A 21,345-nucleotide genomic window follows, 5' to 3' on the forward strand; every position below is an offset into this window, starting at 1 on the left:
GGACTAGTTGACCTCCAGGCAGCGGTAGTCACTCTGAGATCAACAAACTTCACAATAAACCAAAAGGAACGTAAAAAATACATGTTTTATTTACTTTTACGTGGCATCTACGGCTAAAACCTTCTATAACTTATTAGGATTTTTGTGATTTTTAGGAGTTTGTAAAGATAAAACCCATGTAAAAACCCACTTTTAACCACTATATTTATACATATTCCATGAACAAAGCAGCAGCAGGAAGATAAACTTATATTAGCTCAAAAAAAACTTATATAAGCTCCCCTTTTCTTCATAATAACATGAAATACTACATGGCCATCACTTTTATCAGCCTTCTTCTTCTTATAAATCAAATGATTAATATTTCTTAATAAGTTTGTAATGTGCCATAATGAATGAAATCATAAAGCCAAAAGTAATGTTCATTCTCTGACTTTGACCCTAATATTATAAAAGAAGTACATATTTATATGCTTAAGTAGGTATTTATTTACGTGTTTAACTCTTGACAATGACATATATTCTGAATTTACACTAATAAATATGTATGACAGCGTTATAAAGTGTTAAGAGTCTATTCTTCTGCACACTAAAGGTGGAGAGCTGCGTCCCTGGTTGTAGTTTAGTGGCACAATATCAAGTTGAGAGGATTTATCAGCCTAATATTAAGTTGTATTGTAAAGACAAAACCTCAAACTGTAAAATGTATATTCAAAAGGTTTTTTTTCAGCTTTATGTCTGTATAATTCGGGTCATTTTGTGTTTGAATATGTTAAAAGAGGAGTCTAACTTCCATATGCTACAAATTAAAAAGTGAGTTCAGGTGGGTTTTCCCATATATTCATCTATATTCTTGTCAGTTCTTGTTGGCAGACGACCTTTAGCTTTATTATTCTGTTATTGTCTCAGAAACATTTACCTCCACAGCAGGTTATGTCAACCTGGATTATACCAAAAATATTAGACGAGTTAATCCCTGTTGATATTGTCAACAAAACCCTGAACCGTCAGAGAGGCGCAAGAAGCTGAAGTGAGGGAAGGGAGGAACGTTGGGAGGCTGGAGAGCGACACAATCTCTGCAAACAATAGCCAGCTGGGAGGTTTTTCTCGAGTTGATGTGTGAGCTATTGTTATTATTTTGTAATTATTTCATGAACCTTCCCCTGCTGGCGGGCTTTGTTGCTCTGGAGCGAACTGCAAAAATATCAGACAAGTTAATCTCTGTTGATATTGTCAATAAAGGCCTGATATGGTGTTTGTCCCCAACCTGAAGGTGGCCTAATAATAACAGTTTGACTTTGACTTTATGAGCAAAGGCCAGACTAATATCTGGTGGACACACACACACACAAACACACACACACACACACACACTCAGGTGACAATAAAGGCTCCAGTGCTGTCTGCTAGTGTGAGGTCGTCTAGATGGATTTGGCTCTCATTTGACCATCTTCAGGTCCTATAAAGAGCCAGAGGGGGTGAGTGGGTGAGGCAGAGTTCAATGTCAAGACCACAGGGGTTTTTTCCACACACATGTGAAATATACTGACATCATAATAATAGCATGTAGGATGAAAGGTCATATTAGAGAAATGCTCTCAAATGCAGCACCGTTGTGCCACAGATTGAACATAAAGCCTTTGTTTGGCGACAGATGTATATACGACGAGCGAGGTGGAAAAATGCGTTCCGACTCGTCAGGCCAGTATCCACATCAAACAAAAATGAACACGCGCGTCTGTCCAGGTTGTGTAAGAACAAAAACAGGAAACCATCAGAAAACAGGAAATGTGTATCAACTATCAAGGCGACAAAGCCAGATAGGTGGAGGTCAGGTGCATGTGAAATGCAATGTAACACTGCATGCTTACTATCAAACCGTTGCAGGGCTCATCAGCTCCCTGTGTGCGTGGGACCATAAATACAGTAATGGTACATCCTCTCGCACAAAGCTGTTGTTTCGTAAACAATGCAACGCCGCAGACGTGAGCTCCTCAGCTTAGCTCGACAGGAACCACAGTCAGGTGACGGCGACTCCACGGAGCAAATGTGGAGAAAATCATTCAGATTTACGGAAGGTGTTTACAGCTCGCCCTTTAGGGGAAGACGCGCAGGAGTCCTTTTAAAAGAAAGCCGAACAGATCAAAGAGCCAATCACGGAAGAAGTGATGGCGTGTTATATCACTACGCATTAGAAACAGTGAAGTTACACCTCTCATTCAACCCCTGGATGTGAAACCAAATCATTGTTCCACCCACCCATGTGAGGTCAAAAGTTTTCTCATTTCCAAATACATTTGAGTCCGAAAAACGCTGCATTAGGAATTCACGGCTGAAGGCCAGCAGAGAAGCTTTTAACGGAAAAATACAATGTGAAACTCACCTTTCGGACCTGAGATGGAACAATGTCTTGCAATATTTGACACCTAGCTTGCATGAGGTGTAAGTTTTGAGGGGGCGGCTGCATTTTAAAAAGGGTCCCACGTCTGTGGTTTTTCAAACAGGAAGTGTGAGGGTTGTAGAAACTGCAAGTAAAAGACCCTGACATGTTTGAATTCGCGAGCAGAAGCTGCTGCACAGATTCAGTGATCAATTCTTATCTTAACCATTCTCGGGGTTTCAGTGAGCTGCCAACACTGTGTACTAAACACAGCTGCGGTGTGCAGTGTGGTTAAATGGCTGTGCTACGTGTCTGAATAAAGGACCCAAACTGTGGAGTAATTACTATATTTTCAGAGATTCATTCCAACATGAGATATTGTTCAGCTTCTGAAAAATGCGACGGAGATTTCCACAAAGTCAGTGACGACATGAAAGTACAATTCACAAACGAATCATATCGAAGTTGCTGTCTATCTTGAGCTCTTTGCTACATGATAGGTACATTAAAGAGGGGTGAAAAAAAAAAACCGCAACTTCTCATTTTTAAATATGAATGTCAGGTAATAATTTCTCTCTGATATGGATGTGCGGCATTTTAGAGAGTGTTTCATTTTTCCACAATGTGCCTCCTTGCTCAGGTTCATCTGTGTCACCGTGATACGCGCTAACATGACTCGCTCAGACAGGCTGCAGCCCCCCCACACCCCAAACCTTTTCCTCAGCAGATCACTTTGCATCACTTAGACCTGCGCGGCATCGCTGCACAACATTCCGCATGTTGACATGTTTTCCACGTCGACATGTTTTACATGATGTTTCCTGCAGCTCCCGTCTCTCTCTTTCTCTCGCTCTGTTTTTTTTTTTTTTTTTTTCTTTCCTTGGCGGCAGTTAGCAGCGTTCGGAAAACAGGAGCGACGGTGAAAGCGAGCCATTGTCGGCAAATGCTCTTTTCTATCTGGCATGACGCAAGCAGCCGCAGTCATTTCCACTGTGATTGTCGGGCACCATCAGAGAGCATCGATAACCCCTGCCAGGCCTTGGCACCGCCAACAGGTGCCGGCACTGCCAGCTAGGTTGGCACCGACGTGGCTGTGAAAACCCTCTGACATCCAGAAGGGCACAGATTTGCACTGAATGCACCACTGAATCAACACTGCTGATTATCAATTAACATATACCGTTTTGTATCGCACAGAATAGAGGGAAAAAATGGGGTTTTGAAATACAGAAAGCCTGTTTAAAAATACTAGCCGTGTGCTGTTATAATCGTGTGCTGAATACAGATTTAGCTCTGCTCAAGGTGGGTTTTTACAAGCCCGTGCGGCTTTGTGTTGGGGAGATACAGTACGCGGTGCGCTGCGCGTGCACACAAGTGTGATTGTTCAGGCAAGATTTTTGTGCCTGTTGGCCGCGTTTGTAAAGAAAACATGAAACATGACATGAGCAACGCGACAGGCTGGATGCTACATCGCGACAAAGACACCTCATATTTAAATGTCAGGAGTCATAGCATTACACCACAGATACATTTCACCTGCACCCAGCGTATTACCACAGTGCGCTGCGTGTTACCATAACACACTTATCAGAGCTATCACATCTGGCCTGCTGCTTTTTAAACCACATGTTTATGTCTCAGGAGGAATTAAATATTACGTCTGTTTCTTTTAAAAAAAAGAGGCTATTAATCAGCACACAAAGGAGGAAAATGTGAATAAAAATGTATCAGTGTTGGCTCCACACCGAGGAGCGTCTTTATTTACTTTGTCAGGCGAAGCCGGCGCCATCACTTGCCGTACGTAGGTGTTGTGATGTCTTCATGCTCGCCACTCCTGATGCTTCTAATGGGCATTAATACGATTATTTGGATTACTAATACAAATTAGTCTGCGCGTCCCGTCTGAGCGAGCACAAACAGAACCGGGGGTTTAAGCGCTGTCACCGGGTTTGACTTTGAGCTCTTTTCTGCGAGTGTCTGCCACAATAAAAACACGCACAACACATCAACATAATGGTATTATTAGAGGCTGCAAAAAAGGATTTAATAATCTGTCGGCGAGCGTGTCACCACATGCCTGCATCAGTGTGGGTGCACCGATGAGACACAGCGAGACAAGATGTCATGTACAGTGAAAAAAGGAAAACGAGGGAGGTGTACAGTAAACCAACAGGCAGTCAAATGAGTGTTTTAGAATGAAATGAATGTCGCGTGCCAACAAAAGCAAACGCACAGATACAGAGGGAGAGAGTGTTTTACGGATTTACAATTACAGATGTAATTTTCTCACGAATTAATTCACACAAAAGACAAAGAAATGGTTTATTTTTGTAGGTCATTATGTGGTTAAATGAGTTTCAAAATGTCTTCCTGACTCACGTATGCCTCTAAGACTAAATATCACGAGAAAATTCGACACAATATTTACTACTTGCCGAGTGCGCCGTTGTTTTGTCGGCTAAGGTCTCACTTTGTTCTTTGTCTTCTCAGAAACGCAGTTGCAGGTTGTTGTTGTTGTCGTTGTTTTTTTTTATCTCTCTGCACAACTGTTGCACCGAGGCGACGTTCACTCCTGCGCAGAGTTCAGATCTGAGGCGGCCCGTAAACGTTTCCATCGCAAGACACCTGAGGACCGTGAAAAATCGCTTCATCACTCGTTGCGAGGTAAGCACAGATAGACTAAATATCCCGTAATGAACATAACCCCCCGAATCGCATTAGTTCCATGTTTTCCATTAGCCTCTCATCCAGCGAGCGTGGCTTTCAATTACTTGTGAAATAAGGTGATTTCTACATTTTCATATGTCCGCACTCTGGTGTGGGAGGAGGGAGAAAAGAGAGGAAGAAAGAACAAGGGGGATGTAATGAACTGAGAGTCGACTCCTAAGTGCTTAATTGTTTTATAATCACATGAAGTCGACAGAAATAGAAGCGGAGCGAGTGGTCTCCACCTCAGGTCTGCTGACAGGAAGGCCTAACGCCAGTTGGCCTCGACGGATCTCTGCGCCGCCGCCGAAGACGAACTTTTTTTCTCCCCCCCCCCCCTCCACCCGGATATATGAAAGACAAGACAATCACCGCTCCTTTCACACAACACCTCTACTCTTAAACACCCACCTTAAGATCTGTGGTGTTCTCACTGTATACAACGCAGCTCCCACGCAGATGCACGCCACACGGGCACATGCGCATCCGCTCAGAAGACGGCGAGCGCGCTTCAGTGCGGAACAAGGCCTCGGCCCTCGGGGACGGCCCCTCAGCCCGAACCCTGACGCTCCGTTCGGCCTCGGTGGCATCGGGTTCAGCCGTAATTACCAGCGAGCCAGGTCAGCTCGGGCCTGTGGAAGCCTTTCCCACTCAGGAGTCTGCCCTAAAGATTCACAACCGCACGGAGAAGACCCGCCGCTGCCTTGTTTATCGCCCCCTCCCTTTATCGAATTATAAAACCAATTAGTCATAGAACAATCAACGGGCATCAGAGGCAGGGCCGTTTTAAAAGAAACAACTTTTCTGCCACCGCTTGCTGGACTCCCGTCACCACATGACCGAATAATTAAACTCTAATTTCTGCCTCGTGGATCGCAACAAATAAACAATTAATAGAGTTAGAGAGACAGGGGTGTTTGTGTGTGTGTGTGTGTGTGTGTGTGTGAGAGTGTGTAGGAGAGAGAAAGAGATACTGAAGATGGCTTTGTGGCACCGAGAGAGGACAGACTGACGGGGTGAGAAAGGTTGCGACGTCCCGCCGGGTTTTTTCCTGCGCTGAGGAAGAGGCGGTGAAGGGCACGGCACCGCGGCCTTGCGGGGAGTTCTCCGGAGTGTTGAGGAAATGAAGGCAGGTGATGCGACGGTGTTACTCAGCCTCAGTGTGCGCGAGAAGCGACGGTACGCTGAGATGAAAGGAGAGATGGGATGTGAGCATGTGGGGGGGAAAAAACGGCTCTTAATATCGAGGCTCAGGCAGAAGTATTGAAGAAGAGGTGCAGACTTGAGGATGCGCGTCTTTATCTACATATTTTTTTTTCCGTTGCATATTTAATCCCTTGTCAAAGGATGCATCATCCAGCCACTGACGAACAAAACAGTTGATAAGGCAAGGGTGTGTATATGTGTGTGTGTGTGTGTGTGTGTGAGACAGAGAGAATACAGTATCTGTTGAAATTGTTTCATTGGAGTATGTGGGTGGGTATTAACAACCTGATCTTAGCAGGATGCGCTTTCCTCTAAATCGCTCTCTTTTTTTCCCTCTGAACAAAGGATTCGGAAAAACCTACACAGATTGGATAAAGACAAGCATCGGAATAAAAGACAAAGAGTTTTTTTTTTTTCCCCCCCTCTCAAGAAATAGAAAAAAACAACAACAACATACGTTGAGACCTGTAATAATGTGATTCGATTGTTAAAACTTAGACGTATGCGCGCTCTGCTTTAAATGATATTCGCCACGGTGGCGTGAAGCGCGCTAAATAACGAGAACAAAAAAAACAATCCCAACACAGGAGGGATGTCATTTTGCAAAAGCGTGACAAAACCGACATGACGGACTTTGGGTTTTTATATCTCGCGGCGAGGACACGCCAACCCGTTCGACAAAAAAAACGGGGCTGATTGTCAGGACCCAAAAACAATGTGACGCTTTTAATCACTAAGCCGAGGAATCTGGATCAACAGTATGCAAAGCATATGCCAGAATAAATGCAGTCGAACATGCCGGGACAACATAAACCTCCCCCCCTTCTTCTCTTTTTTCTTTTTTTTTTTTGTTCATAAAGAACTTTCCACGTAATGACAAAATGAGCTGTAACTCCCCGAATCACACACTAAGCACTCACCCAGGGTGGCATGTCTGCGACTGTCGGAGGGGGGCCTTCTTACATTTTTGAGCCCTGGAATGCAGCGGTCCCTATTAACACACCAACCTTTTCTTTCTCCACACTAGTTGCAACATGTCTTTAAAAAAAAAAAAAAAAAAAAAGTAGCGCTGGGAATCATTGTTATCTTTCTCCTCTATTAGCAATCATAACAGAGCTATTTCATGCGGAGGAGGGACGGTGGCGGCGGAGGGGGCGGAGGGGGTGGAATCCCCGAAGAGCCACACATTAAAAAACGAGACAGGCCTCTTATTTACTGGCGACAGTCTAATAAATACATTTGCTGGCAGCTAAACAGGTATTTACTCTGCTCCCTACCACAGGTATAATTTCACTGTTTGCTGAGCTGTTATTTTGCTACAGCGATAATTATCGAGGTGGTAAAGAAAGACGATTAATGGTTTTACAGAGATATCAGTCTCAGCAAAGTGAGGCACGGCCCGGCTCCTCAACTCCCAGCAAACACTCAGCAGCAGGGGCGTTGGTAACGTGCATCTTCTCACTTCTTCGGGAAATCAGAGAGCAAGTCGACGACATATCCAGGTTTCCTTATTTTTAGTGTGGCGGCAACACTTTCTTGTTTTATTGAAAGCAATAAACCTCGCGTTTCAGAGCAAAAACTCAATTTTGAACTCACGTATCGAAGCATTTTCTTAATGTCGTCTCAGACTGCAGAGCAAAGACAAACAACAGCAACGAAAATAAATCACGAGGTGTGCTTTTCCAAACGACTAATTGGTCTCTGAGGGTCGAGGGACAAACTTTGTCGTCTGCTCTCATCTGACGACCTGCTCCTCAGCGTCTGCCAACCTGAGACTGAGCGAGAGCTCGGCGCGCCAACGTGCAGCCGCCGGATTGTGCTGAACTAATCTTTCCGGGGGGGTTTTTAAGGTTCAGACGATGATGCGCCAGATCTCCCCAAACGCCCCGACCTGACAACCTGAAGTGACAGTTAAAGGAGTCGCACGAGTGGCGCCGAGCTTTAAGAAAGGGGGGGGAAGAAAAAAAGGCGACACGAGATCTCTTAATGTTTGTGAACATTACAGGCCGATTTCCTGCCAGCACACTACTACAGTACAGTAAAATGCAGCGTGCACTAGTTTCGATTAGTTGTAATGAAAACAAAAGAGCCCGTCGCCGGAGGAAAGATGTGATTGTAACGAGGTTAAACCTGTAAGTTAGAAATAGAAAGGTGGAAACACTGAGGTGTTTTCCTGCGTCTCCTCCTAATTGTACATCACAGTGGGGTTATTGTAAGAACTGTGAACGCGACAGAACACAGTCAGAGGAATTAATTACACGCTAATAAGCTGCGACAGATGTTTGGGCTTTACTGCTGGATCTGTGTGACCTGGCAGTCGCACTCAGCGCCGCCGACCCGCCCGCCACCATCCTCGCACTCTCCGATTCTTATCATTCCTGCCAAACAAGTTTATGTGCAGACATTTTTTTTTGCCAAACGCGTCGACACGCCGCCGTGCATACGTACATGAGTAATTCTCTTTTATTTTTCGTGCGCCAGTTTCCCCCACGACCACAAGCTGATAAAGAAGGGCTTGTAAGGTCGGGCTCAGAGTAAAACCGAGAAGTTTTGCTTCAACGTTTTGCGAGGCTGCCGTTGAGGCTTTCGTCTCTCTATGAGGACTTTTTACAAGAAGTGACACATGGCAGCCTGAGACAGGAAAAGGGCTGTGTGTGTCACTGCTGTCAGAGGCACTGACCAGATAAGCCACAGCACCTTGAACTGCCACAGATCTGCAGAGATAAAAGGGGGAAGGTGCAGCGCCGTAACCTGTTTTTCCCATGCAAGAGGTGCCATGCTTGACCTCGTAATCGCTTGTGTGCGAGCGAGAAAAAAAAAAAAAAAGAAGCCCACAGCCAGACAACAATGGCAAGACGATAAACAACCGGGTGACACGGAGAAAAAAAAAACAACAAAAAAAAACTGAAGATGATACGAGGGTAATTATCTGCTCAAGTTTCTGATTTAATATAAACTTCTGCAGCAGAATTTATCGTGATTTTCTCCGCATTAACAATAATAATCCTCACGGGCAGATTACACCTGCGACACACACACACACAGAAACCCAAAGTCTTATCTTACGCGGGTGTGTTTGGGCCGATATCCGCACACAAAACGATCATGAATATCAGAGTGAGAGCAGAGTGGCCACGCCGGCTCGCTGTGTGAAATGTCAGCTATTTTGTAAAAGAGCAGAGAGTGAAACCTGTAAACCACAGAGCAGCAGTGCCCACGCAGGGCTGAAGAGATGGCAATTCATCTTCTCATAACTGCTCTCTGTCGCTCACACACACACGCACACACACACACACACACACACAGATCAGGTTGTACCTGAATTTACTTTATCAGCACTGTGACAGAAGCCACAAGGCAGCACTACTACAACATTTCTGTATCATCACATCTATCTGAGTGGCTCGCAGCAAGTCAGGCAGAAAGAAAGCAATAAATTCATTAACTGTTTGTGTCACACACACACACACACACACACACACCTTCTTATTTCTTCCTCACACGTCTATCAGCTGAAGTGTGTGTGTGTGTGTCTTTTTTTTTCTTCTGAGTATTAAAAGTGTTGGAGCAAGTTGAGGCGTTAATTAAATATTAAGTATACGGAGAGAATAAATGAAGTGGCTCTAACGGCCCCTAATAAAAAGTAGTAAAAGTAGACGGGCAGGTGAGCAACTGGCCACACACACACACACACACACACACACACACACGCCATCATGAAGAGTGTTTTTTTTATTTTAAATAATAAAACTAAAGGCCTGATTTAAATCTAAAGTTCAGTTTGTTCATGATTTGAGAGACTGATGTGAACTTTGTGCAGCAGCAGCAGCAGCAGCAGCAGATCCTGTGTCAGCAGGTCAGCAGCAGCAGCAGCAGCATCACTTCTTCTTCTCTGCTGCGCGCTGAAGAAGTTGTTAAACGAATTAAGTGGAGATGGATGAGCTTCACCCCGCCGACATCACGAGTGCTTTTTTTTTTTTTTTGCTCGTTCGTGCACAGATGACACACTGGGCCTGTTTCTGCACATTAAAAAGAAATAAATCAAACTTCTTCCTGCACGCTCGTATTTACACATTTACGCACGACGCGTCACAGCTCTGCGTTTGTGTTTTATTCGTGATATATTAATTCCAGGGCACTTGCGGTCTGTGTGGGTTTTAAGTGATTTGGAGGGAATTGCTTTTAATTCATTTTAATCGTTCAAAAAAAAAAAAAAACATTTAAAAATCCAAGACAAGACGCACCTTATTTTCTTTTTTATGAGTCACGCAATCAACTAAAAGCGACGTGGCGGAGTTTATAAAAACAGAGATATAAAAACAACGTGTGTGTGTGTGAGAGAGAGAGAGAGAGGCAGAGAGGAGGATAAAGTGTGTTCTGTGAGGGGTTCGTACCTTTAAAGTCAGCAGTCGCCCGACCTCTTGTTTTCCATCAAAAGTTGAACAACCTTCTTGTCACCGCTCCACGACGAGAGATCCAAAAATAGGCAACTGCTCTGTGGGAGGACAAAAAGAAAAAAAAAAAAAATACAAACTGCTTTTCTTTTTTTTTCAACGACAAAAAAAAGAAGAAGAAAAAAGTCAAAAGTCCTATGGTGGAGGAGAAGGAAGGGAGGGAGGGAGTCTACGCTGAAACCGCACCGGCGGCGGCGGAGAGGCTGAAGTTGGAGGGAGCGCACACGGCGGATGGGAGCGCAGAAATGTGAGCAACCGTGCGCTGCGGGCTGCGGGGGTGAAGTAGAGGAGAGGAGAGTAGCGGCATGTGAGGAGGGCTTGCTTTGAGAGGGTGGCAGGTAAACGAACCGCCCCTCCCCGTTTTCTGATGCTCAAATCGATGATTTGCCAGCTGTGGCGCAGCTTGTCTCATTGCCCCACTTTGGTTTTTACAGCCGCTCCTCTCCGACGCGCTGCTCTCCGGGGACACGGGGAGAGAGAGAGAGCGAGAGAGGAAGAGAGAGAGCGAGAGAGAGAGGGGGGTGGGGGTGGGGGGAGTCAGTGCCAGGAGAGCTCTCACACTCATTCATTTTCATATTTACACGCCACATGTTTGCATGTCAAGAAGAAGAGGAAGAAGAAGAGGAAAAAGTCTGGTAAAAGAGTGGATTTGCGCGCAGCGGCGTGCGTCTTTTTTTCAGTCAGAGTCAGAGTCTTGTTTTAACAGCGGAGGGCAACCTGCCAGCCCCGCACCCCGCTCCCCGCACACCTGAGCGGAATATGAAACCGCACAGCCCCGCTGCACATCAGGTGCTCTCACAGACACACACACACAGGCTGAGAGCTGATGTGTTGGGGAAAAAATGCACGAAACATAATAAAGAAATAAAGAAATAATAATTAAAAAGTTTTCCCAGGGATGATTAAGTTTGATCCACGCGCGTCGTTCTCTCCATTAACGTGACGAGGCTTTTAGCGGGAAATGATTATTATTCTGACTCTTCAGTGAACATTTTTAATGCGTCATTATTCAACCGGACTCACTTTTAATTTTTTTTTTTTTATCAAACACGCACGACACACATCACATTTTAAAAAAAAAAAAATCCCACCGGCGGGCCCATCCAATAAATAAATAAATAAATCAAATGAAATAAAATACAAATCTGCGCTTAAGGAATGCAAATGTGCCCCCAAAAATTCACGTGGAGAGCAGGATGATGGTTTTATTTCGTTTCTTTGGACATGTTGGAGAAACAGAGCCTGGAGCAGAACCAGCCGAGGCTCAGAGGACTCTGACAGATAACGGCAGATTTTTTTTTTTTTTTATTTATTCTTTTTAATTTTCGCCCTCACACTGTCTAAATGTATTTGTGCTATTTTAATTGATTTCCAGCTGTAACTGCGTGCACTGCCGAGTGAAACCTGCAGAATTTACAAGTCGCCCTTCGCTTGATGTTTTTTTTTAAATAAGAAAGAAAAAAAAATCCAGTCTGAAATTAGATGAGAAATAAATGAGGAGTTTGAGAGAGTAAATTAAATTAAACAGTCTTGATGAAGAACACATTACAGTGGATGGATGGATGGAGGGGGGGGGGGGGAGAGGAAGAAAACGCCTCTCCTTCACGGCGACACCTGTCATTATTACCTCTGTGTGTTTGTGCATTTACGTCTCCAACAATAGAGTTTTACACTGAAAAGAAAAAAATGTGAAATAGTTGAACGGAGTGTGAAGATTCCTCCTTCGCTCTCTGTTTGATTTTATCATGTCTGTCCATCATCTGTGTGTGTGTGTGTGTGTGTGTGTGTGTGAGCAGCTCCTGCACATGTGGTTGCATGTACGTGTGTGTGTGTGTGTGTGTCACATTTTGTGGTTTGAATGCACATTTTTTATTTGTGCCATGTGTGTGTTTTTGCATCCGTGTGCACGCATTTATACTCATTTGTTTGTTTGTGTACGCCTCTCTTTGTGTGTGTGTGTGTGTGTGTGTGTGCGTGTGTGCCAGTGTGTGTGTGTGAGATGATTGACAGTTTGCATCTGCACACAGGCTAACTGCTCTGCACTAGCAGGTGTGCAAGAGCCCACAGGTAATGCAGCTGTTTGCTTACACTACGACTGTGTTTCTCTTACCGGGGGTTTAGCATAAATAACACACTGATCCATTTACATTTACACTTAATTTACACGTCCCATTGAAAATAGAATTAGTGGAAGGGAAGGAGAAAAAAAACACGCGAGGGGAGCTAAAAGGAGCCGACACGAGGCAGCAGAAGGTGAGAGCCGAAAGGAGGCGTTAAAAAAAAACCAAAACAACAAAAAATGGCGGAGACGGTTTGCGATTGTCCACGTCGAGGTTATCCGTCAGAGAGGAGAGAGGCAGCAGGACCGGAGCTCTTATTGTAAGCCGATACGCGCAAATACTTCTCAGAAAAGTTCATTTGTTGTGGTTTTCAGGACTCCACAAAAGTTTCATTATGATGCATCTGAGATCTGCATTTTTAAAAAGAAAAAAAAAAAGATAGAAAGAAAAGGACGAGGGAGACAAGAAAGGAGAAGACAAAAAAAAAAAAAAATCTCACACACTCAACAAACACACAATCTCTGCATATGATTCACACCGGCTCTTCTCCTGGGAGGCTGAACGGGAATCGAAAAGTTCCAGTAAAGAGATTCAAATTTGCCTTCTGCATAATTATAAATTCATACTAAGTTAGGGATGTTTTCATCATTACAGACAACAGCTGGTGATTTTCAATGCAGCCTGTGTTTTTATCCAGCAATTCTTGTTTGCTGCTCCTTTTTTTTTTTTTTCCCGAAAGAGCCCCACATGTGCTGCAGTTGTCGCTTCGACCACAAGGGGGACCGCTGAGTCTCATCGAGAGGAGAAGCAGAAGGGGGAGATGAGAGGAGGGCAGCTGATGATGACCTCCCCTCCGTCAGACGCGCCGCGAACTTCGGGGTTTTAACATCCAGCCCGTCGTGCCAGTATTTATGATTCGGGAAGCGTCGAAGCCTGACCTCGTCGTTCGAAACGCAGAGGAGATTATTGACGCAGCGGCGGCGTGTGAGAGCTTGTGGACGAGCTCCAAAACGTTAATGCAAATTGATAATGTAGCGTCTCTCTCTCTCTCTCTCTGCCGCCGAAGTATAAAGAGGGCACATGTAAACCAAGAGAACCGAATGTGTGTGAAGTGTAAACAAATCAAAGCAGACCTTGAGCTGAGACGTTTCAATCGTCTGCACTTTTTTTTTCTTCTTCTTCTTCTTCTTTCCTCTGAAAACAATAAACAGCACTTGGAAAATTACAAGGGTTATACACCCCAGAATTAATCTTTCCAACCCATAACTAAACAGAGAGACACTGTTGCCTCTCCATCAAGTGGGTATATTTTAATTACAGGCTATTGACTACTGAAAGTAATTTGTCTCAGAAAGATGCCCAAGAGCTAAAAGACAGACGTCTCGTCTAAATCTGGAATGCTCCGCCACTTATTTCATGCTCTGGTTTTTGTGGTTAGCCTTTGCAACTTTCTTCTGTGGCTCTTTTTTTTTTTTTTTTTTATAATTGCCTCACCTTTTAAAGATTAACAAGGATTCCTGAGAAGACTCGCACTTGTCTCCTTGGCTTTATCCCGGGTTAGCGCTGGATTTTCAGATTTCTGTCCCTCTGATTCGCCTTCACCGCAAATTGAAAATTCAAACGTGGCTTCTCTCTGCCTTTTTTTTTTCCTCCCTCCTTCCTTCCTATTCAGCTCCCCCCCCCCTTTGAACGTCTCCGGAACAGAAGAACTCCGCGAAGCCTCACCTCTCCGATGAAACACTATTAATCCTCATTTGCGTGCTTGCCAAGGAGGACAGTGGAGATGAGAGCCAATCAGAACAATAAAAGCTGACCCACAGCGGCGCCGCCAAAGCGCACACGCCTCCAGATGTTAATGGGATGTCAGTCAGCTGGGCGAAAGAAAACAGCCCAGAAGTGTAATTACTGTCTGGTGTGAACTCTCCCATCAGCTGTGGCAGCTTAATGTCACTTAGTACATTACTGCCTGCGGAGAGCGTCGGCTCAGCGCGGGTGGCAGCTGCCCAGATGTTAGAGGACCCTGCGAGGGGGAAAGTTGCCGGTGTCACTTTTCAGGTGTTGCTGAAACTTAGAGATCACCTGTCAGTCAAACCGTAGGGGCCGCGCCGCGACGTCTCTTCCCCGCTAATGAATCCGACCTCCTTACACCTGGATTAGCTGCAGATTCTTAACTCCTGACCACAAACACGTCCTTTCATCAGGTGGATCAGCGCGGATCACTTTTAAAGCCGAGAGTTTGCTGAAACCCGCCTGTGAATTTGTCTCACATGGTGTAAAGTGAGATTTTATTGATCCCCCCAGGAGGGAAAGTAGGAAAAAGTCGTGAGAGAATTTTTTAATTTTGATGATACGTATCAACTGTTGCCTCGGTGTGCCGCAGCGGTAGCCCTCAAATTTAATTTTAATTGATATTTCTTGGTTGGTTAGTTCTCGGGCAGCAATTTTTTTCCCTTAATGTAATGATTGCTTTTAACAATAGTGATTTACGCAGGATCCTCGCCCATCGAGTCCACTGAATTAAATGACAAAATACATTATTACTACTCGGTTTAGGTTGGGGAACGATGACAGTCATGATTTAAAGAAAAACCAATGTTGACTATCATCAGCAAACAAACGTCTTTGACATTAAAGTCCGATATGTCGTTTGTCGGCCGTTGCTTGCTAGCTTACGGCTAACGTACAGTAAGATGCTCATCTTTCTGTTTCGGGTAAATAAACATAAATCCCGCACTTCCTCCTTTGCTTCTGTCAGAATTACAACCTCGCGAGGGCTTTTGTCACTTCTACCTTTATGATGCGCCGTTTTTGGGCACTTGCTGAAACTTGCAAGCGGTCACTCCATCAAATTAATAACAAAAGACGTAGTTTGGTTAAATCATCAAGTCGTGATGCGCAATGATTTCCCAATGAAAATCTATCCGATGTGATTCCGGCGTTCACAGACGAGGTAACGTATTAAAGTTTTAGCCACGTAACGTTTGACGAGGTTCGTCGACTTCCTTCGTCTCTCTTTGACGTATCATCTTGACGTTTCCCTGGAAGTCAGAGAGACAGACGACCAAATTAAACTTGAATAAACGTTGTGTATTTCTCTGGATTTGAACATTGAGATATAACGTCACGTACGCAACTCAACTAAATATACAACGGAGGTCTTGTTGTTTTTTCCAGACATTAGTCATTCGCATCACCCTGATATACAGCTGTCTGTATATTGTGAATTGATTAGCTGCATCTGTAATGATTTACCAAGGCCTTCAGCTTCCCCGCGAGCTTCCCGGTGATGTACGTCAGTTCTATTAATAAAGGCGCTGTGGGATAAGTGATAGTTAACGTGGATTGAATGGATGAGATAGGGTACACGTGCTGCCGAGGTCACGCATCCACTGAGAATTCACAGTTCAACGTAAGACTGCAATGAGCAGAGGAGCAGCCAGCCAACAGGTGTGAAGAGCGAAGTTACGTTTCATGAGTGGCGACATGTTGGATCACAAAGCAGATGTTTATCTTCATGTTCACATGACAGATTATATATTTTAAGGGAGGTGCTGCATTCACAAAAAGGAGTGAAGCTGCTGTCAGGCGTTCCACTCGCATCCGTCCATCCCACCACGTGTAACCTTCGGTGTTTAACCTCCAGCTCGCTGGTGTCGGGCCTCGGCAAATCACGCCTGGGTGTCGGCACCGCGTCAGCCCGGTACAGAGCCGTGGGAGCTGCAGCGATACCGGGCCTCTTGTGTTTGACATGCATCTCAATGCTGCGCCGCCGTCACAGCGAGACACCCTATCTCCTGGAGAGTCTATTAGCTGTGCTTAATTAAACAAATGTGATTAGACTGATCCAAACTCACACAACTGAATCCCCGGTAAGGAGTCAGCCATGAGAGGCGGCTGCAGAGAGAAAGTCGAGTCACGCATGGCTCGGCTTTATTAATAGCGCCTATTACACACTAACACACACACACACACACACACACACGTGCGACGAGAAGCCGCCGAGAGTCAACGTTTGAATAATGTGTGTGCGTGCGGCGTCGCTTCGAGTCCACTCCTGAAGTTTGTCAATCAACAGTTTAGTGCTGACTGTCAAGAGAAAATGAAGCTCGGCAGTGTCGGGATGAAGGTGAACACTAATAACAGATTCATTACTGGTTATTTAGCGCGAGGTATGTGGGCGGGATTTAGCCACGGCTGTCAGTTGTAACCAGGTGGAAAGCAACAGGGAAATTCTCACTAACTCGTAAAAGATGAATCACTGACAGAGACAGAGAGAGATGAGAGAGAAACTGAAGCAACGCCGTGTGCTAATATTTTTTTCGGGGGATTTTAACCGTGAGTCATTTCAATTCAACGTCAAGTGTGAACGCTCCCTGTCAGAAAAATATAACTTGCTACTCAGAAGTGCTTTCGTGGAGGAAACAGGCTGCAGGAAGATGCAGAATCTCAGAAACTCAGTTAAAGTTTGAACTTCCTCTGCCCTCTGCGTCTCCGCAATTCGATTGTGCGCTCGTTACTCAATCACAGACAACCTAGACAAATCCAGGGCAGTGCGATTTAAAAACAATGGTCCGTCTATGTCTGAGTGAACCGAGCGGTTCTGATGAGCCCACTGCAGGTAATATGGCTCTGATAAGTCATTGGGTCAAAGCCAATTCAAACTAATGAGGCCTTCAATAGTTTCTTAAAAAGTTCATGTAACAGTTCACCGAGTTCTGTTCGTTTAAATGATCCATTCAAACTTTATTCTTCAGAGAAAAGCTGAGTCCTGCTATTTTTTCCCCATTTTTATAAAAAGGATTACTCGTGTTTTATTTATTTCCTGCATTTTATTTTTCATTTAATTGTTTGGTTGCATGTCTTGTTCACTCCAAGACCTTTGCGTAGATCAGAAAACCACATTTTTGCACTGAAATATCTTAAACCACTTCACATTTGTAATGTACTTTGTTGAGAAATGTTTCCAACAATATCCAAAAACTAGAGAAATACGTACTTTTTTTTAACGTTTGTAACGGTGAGTTTTATTTGATAACTTGTCGCTACAACACGAGGAAGGAAGTCGTCAAACATGCCGTAGCGTATTGTGAGCAAAAGTTTAAAACATTACCTCGTCTACAAACGTTCCCATCTGAGTGACGGTCATAGATTATCATCCGCAGTTGTGGTTGTTTTCAATGACATCTCTGTTGTCTACACACAAATGTACACAAGTGAGACTTTCAAGTTACTCCGCTGCTTTGTTGTCAAATTAAGAGGACATGTTGGTTTCTTGTCTAATAAAGATGGAAGAGGCGGGACGGAGGATGTATTTACATGTGTGTAATGTGTGCTGTGTACCATATCAAGGTATCCCATATAATTATATAGGGCAGGTAGGCATGATGTAGCCATGGCAACATCTGTAGGCACCAGGGCACACCTGTGTCAAAGCAACAGTGTGTGTGTGTGTGTGTGTGTGTGTGTGTGTGTGTTTTCGAGCCACTTTGCAAACCCTGGTTGAAAGTTTAAGCTTCGCCGCAGATGTCAAAACACAGAAGAGCAGCATTAACACTCTGATTCAATTAACTTGAGTCCAAGTAAGAGACATTTTACAGGGACGGCCGTGTTAAACTGCTGTGTGAGGAATATTAAGCACACAGATGTTGTTTCGGGTATTCACGTATGTTTGCTGGGTGGGTTTAAGTCAGACCGACTCATTTCTTCTAATGACTGTTAGCGCCATAATCACGGACACAACGAGGCACACATTCTGTAAATCAGCTTCAGTTACAGGGTGACACATGATTGAACTGCAGGATTTACTCAGTTAAAGGATAAGAAACTGTTCTGAATAATCATATTAAGTGTAATGTGATGTCCCGTAAACAACCCTTGATTTTATGGAGCAGCATTTACGCTATATTAGAGGCTCTAAAGCAACATTAGGTAGATATTCGTAACACGTAGATATTCTGCTCGAGTGCAACGTAACTGTCAAAAAAATACAGATCCTAAGTCTCTGTTAGAATTTGTTTCAGATGTAATGTAACGTTGCTTGCGAACTACAAATAAAACTCGGGAGAGTCATTCAAATATTCTGTCTTGAAGCAATCGCGCATGTTCAGGCATTTGTCTTTGCCAGGCAACAGTCAAAGTGTTCTCAAACGTTGCACACCAAGCTAACGGAACGTGAACCACACAAGACTCCCTTTCCTGTTTTTGGTAAGCACGCACCACATCGATCTTTCTGTCAATCGCGGGGTCACACAGGTCAACCTCGTCAAACAGGCTGAAAAAGATAGGGAAACTGTATGCATAGACTTTCTAAGGGGCAGTGGGGAATAATTTATAAAATAATGTGAACAGTTGTTTTCTGAGAAATAAAAGAGAAATTAAAATTTTGTGACACAAAAGTGTATGTGTAATTTTTACTGACTACACAGCAGCTTCACTCCTCAGGCCATGAACTCAACATTTCATTGTAGCAGGACTCTGTTACAACAACAACAACATTATTTTATATTTTTAAACCCTTATTTAATGACCTTGGCTTTCTGCTTAAAGTGACCACAAGAAACTTTTCAGTGTTCATAAAACAGTTCTCATTCCTCTGATGAAAAATTACAATAAATGTACCTTGTACTTATTATTTTGTTATCTTCATTCCTTATTTTATGCCACCAGAATGCAGAAAAACACAGTCCTTCAATCTATAATTTTTCAGGAGGGGATGCCCAAAATACTGCAGCGATTTAAAAATCCTCCCTATTTTTTAAGAATGGAACCAGCGACAACACCTGGCTGTACTGTGCTAATGTGACCGACTAAAACTCAGCTCGCTTAGGATCTAAAAATAGCGAGTCGACAATTTTGCTTAAAGTCAAAACATCAAGCAAGTGCAACAACACAAGACGTAAAAGTTAGCAAGCCCTGCTCATATGACGTACTGTTCAACTTCTGCTCAAAGTCTTTTGATTAGCAAAGCTGTCACCAACGGCAAAAAGCCAAAGAAATTGTTAGCGGTGTCGACATCAACACTCCCCGGTGGTGCTAACTTGCAGCTACGGTAGCATTTACAGTTTGCTTTCTTAAATCACAGAAAGGCAGAACAGCTGGAGGACACCGGAGAGAGGAACCAGGACATTTTCTCCTACAAATGATCCAGTTCACTAAAATCAATGATAGAGAGTGTTGTTTGTGATGTTGTGTTGTTATTTTACCCGCTCACTTAAGTCACAGCGCAGAAACAAGCGATCAGCAGGCCGAGATATAGACACCATTTACCCTCATACAAGTCACTGTACATTCAAAATCATTTCAAAGGTAGAAAGTAAAATAATGTTGCATTAAATATATTTCATTACACCTCCAGGATGTGAATAAACTTTGTTGAAACTCTTCCTCCAGTTGTTGTTTTTTTAATCAAAATGAAACACAGAGGCTGCTTGTGTCGATCTTTTTAACAGGGCTAAATCTGTCCTGAACCATTTATCCAGGCCCGCAATGCCATTTTGTGCTGGAGCATCCATCACATTACCATTAAGAATCGGAATGCCTTTAAGCCTCTTATGCACATTTCCCTTTTAGCCACCATGGCTTTTCTTGATGCCTCTGAAACCACGGGAATCTCTAATTCTGCATACACTTGTTAGCGAAAGCTTGGCTAACCTAATTGTGTTCTCGGTGTTCGTCGCCACACAACTTAACACACAGCAGGTCGGTGGAGTTGAGAATTTACGGTACTTCATTGTTTGGTGACTGAGTTGTAACGACATCTGTACGTGAATGCAGAGTACAGTTCTTAACGCACACCGCTGCAGCTGTTTTGATTCCGTTTCCGAAGCTGTGAACAAAGCGAGCTGTTAACATTGACTTCAACCGAATGTGACTGGATAAGCTGGAACAAATGCTAAAAATGTAACGGCTGGACGAGATACAGGAATAAAAAAACAACACCGGGATTCAATGTTTCGTAGTGTTAGCGATCCTGAGTCAGTGCATTGAGTTCAAGGCGAGGTTCACCCAATGCATGCAAGTTTTCTGTCTCTGCAACCCCAAAATAATGGAGGTCAATGGAAATTTCTACAGTTTTTTTTTTTTTTTTTTTAATTGACAGCATCTCTTTTTAGTGTCCTTGTTGCTCTGCAAACCCTGTAGACCTCATTAGAAAGTCCATTTACCTCCATTATATTTAAGCTGAAACAGTTATCTTCAAGAAAATAAAGCTTAAGATCTGAGCAACTAAAACCTGAGTTGCGTCAATTTATCGCCAATTATTTTGATAATCGATTAATTGGTCTAAAGGTCCTCAGTCCCAACTTTTCAGATAATAACACTTTGGGATGGCGGCCGACCCGACCTTAGACCTCAAAGCATCGTTTGGAATAAAACACCAAAATCAACTTTCTTTCAAATTAGGCCTTTAATTGTTTTTTCCAGGGGAATAAAAAGTCAAAATCTTCTGACCGCAGCAAATTAAATGTGAGTAGTTTCTGTAATTCTTTAAACTGCTCTCAAAACAAGACATCTCGAGCTGCGAGGAACATTTTCAGACGAC

At 43.7% G+C, this 21,345-nt stretch overlaps 1 protein-coding gene and 1 long non-coding RNA gene across 2 annotated transcripts in view; one reads left to right on the forward strand and one right to left on the reverse strand.

The window, feature by feature from the left end:
• satb1b (SATB homeobox 1b) overlaps positions 1-11,152 on the reverse strand; it is a 63,784-nt gene extending 52,632 nt beyond the window's left edge. Inside the window, exon 1 of the mRNA XM_030393729.1 lies at positions 10,687-11,152. The gene's annotated coding sequence lies outside the window, so the exon portion shown is untranslated. The remainder of the gene's footprint in view (positions 1-10,686) is intronic.
• The window catches only part of LOC115567312 (uncharacterized), a 29,656-nt gene that overhangs the window by 1,938 nt on the left and 6,373 nt on the right, over positions 1-21,345 (forward strand). The gene's annotated exons all lie outside the window — the stretch shown is intronic.

This window comes from Sparus aurata, chromosome 17 (genome assembly GCF_900880675.1).
Source record: "Sparus aurata chromosome 17, fSpaAur1.1, whole genome shotgun sequence".
Taxonomy (NCBI): domain Eukaryota; kingdom Metazoa; phylum Chordata; class Actinopteri; order Spariformes; family Sparidae; genus Sparus; species Sparus aurata.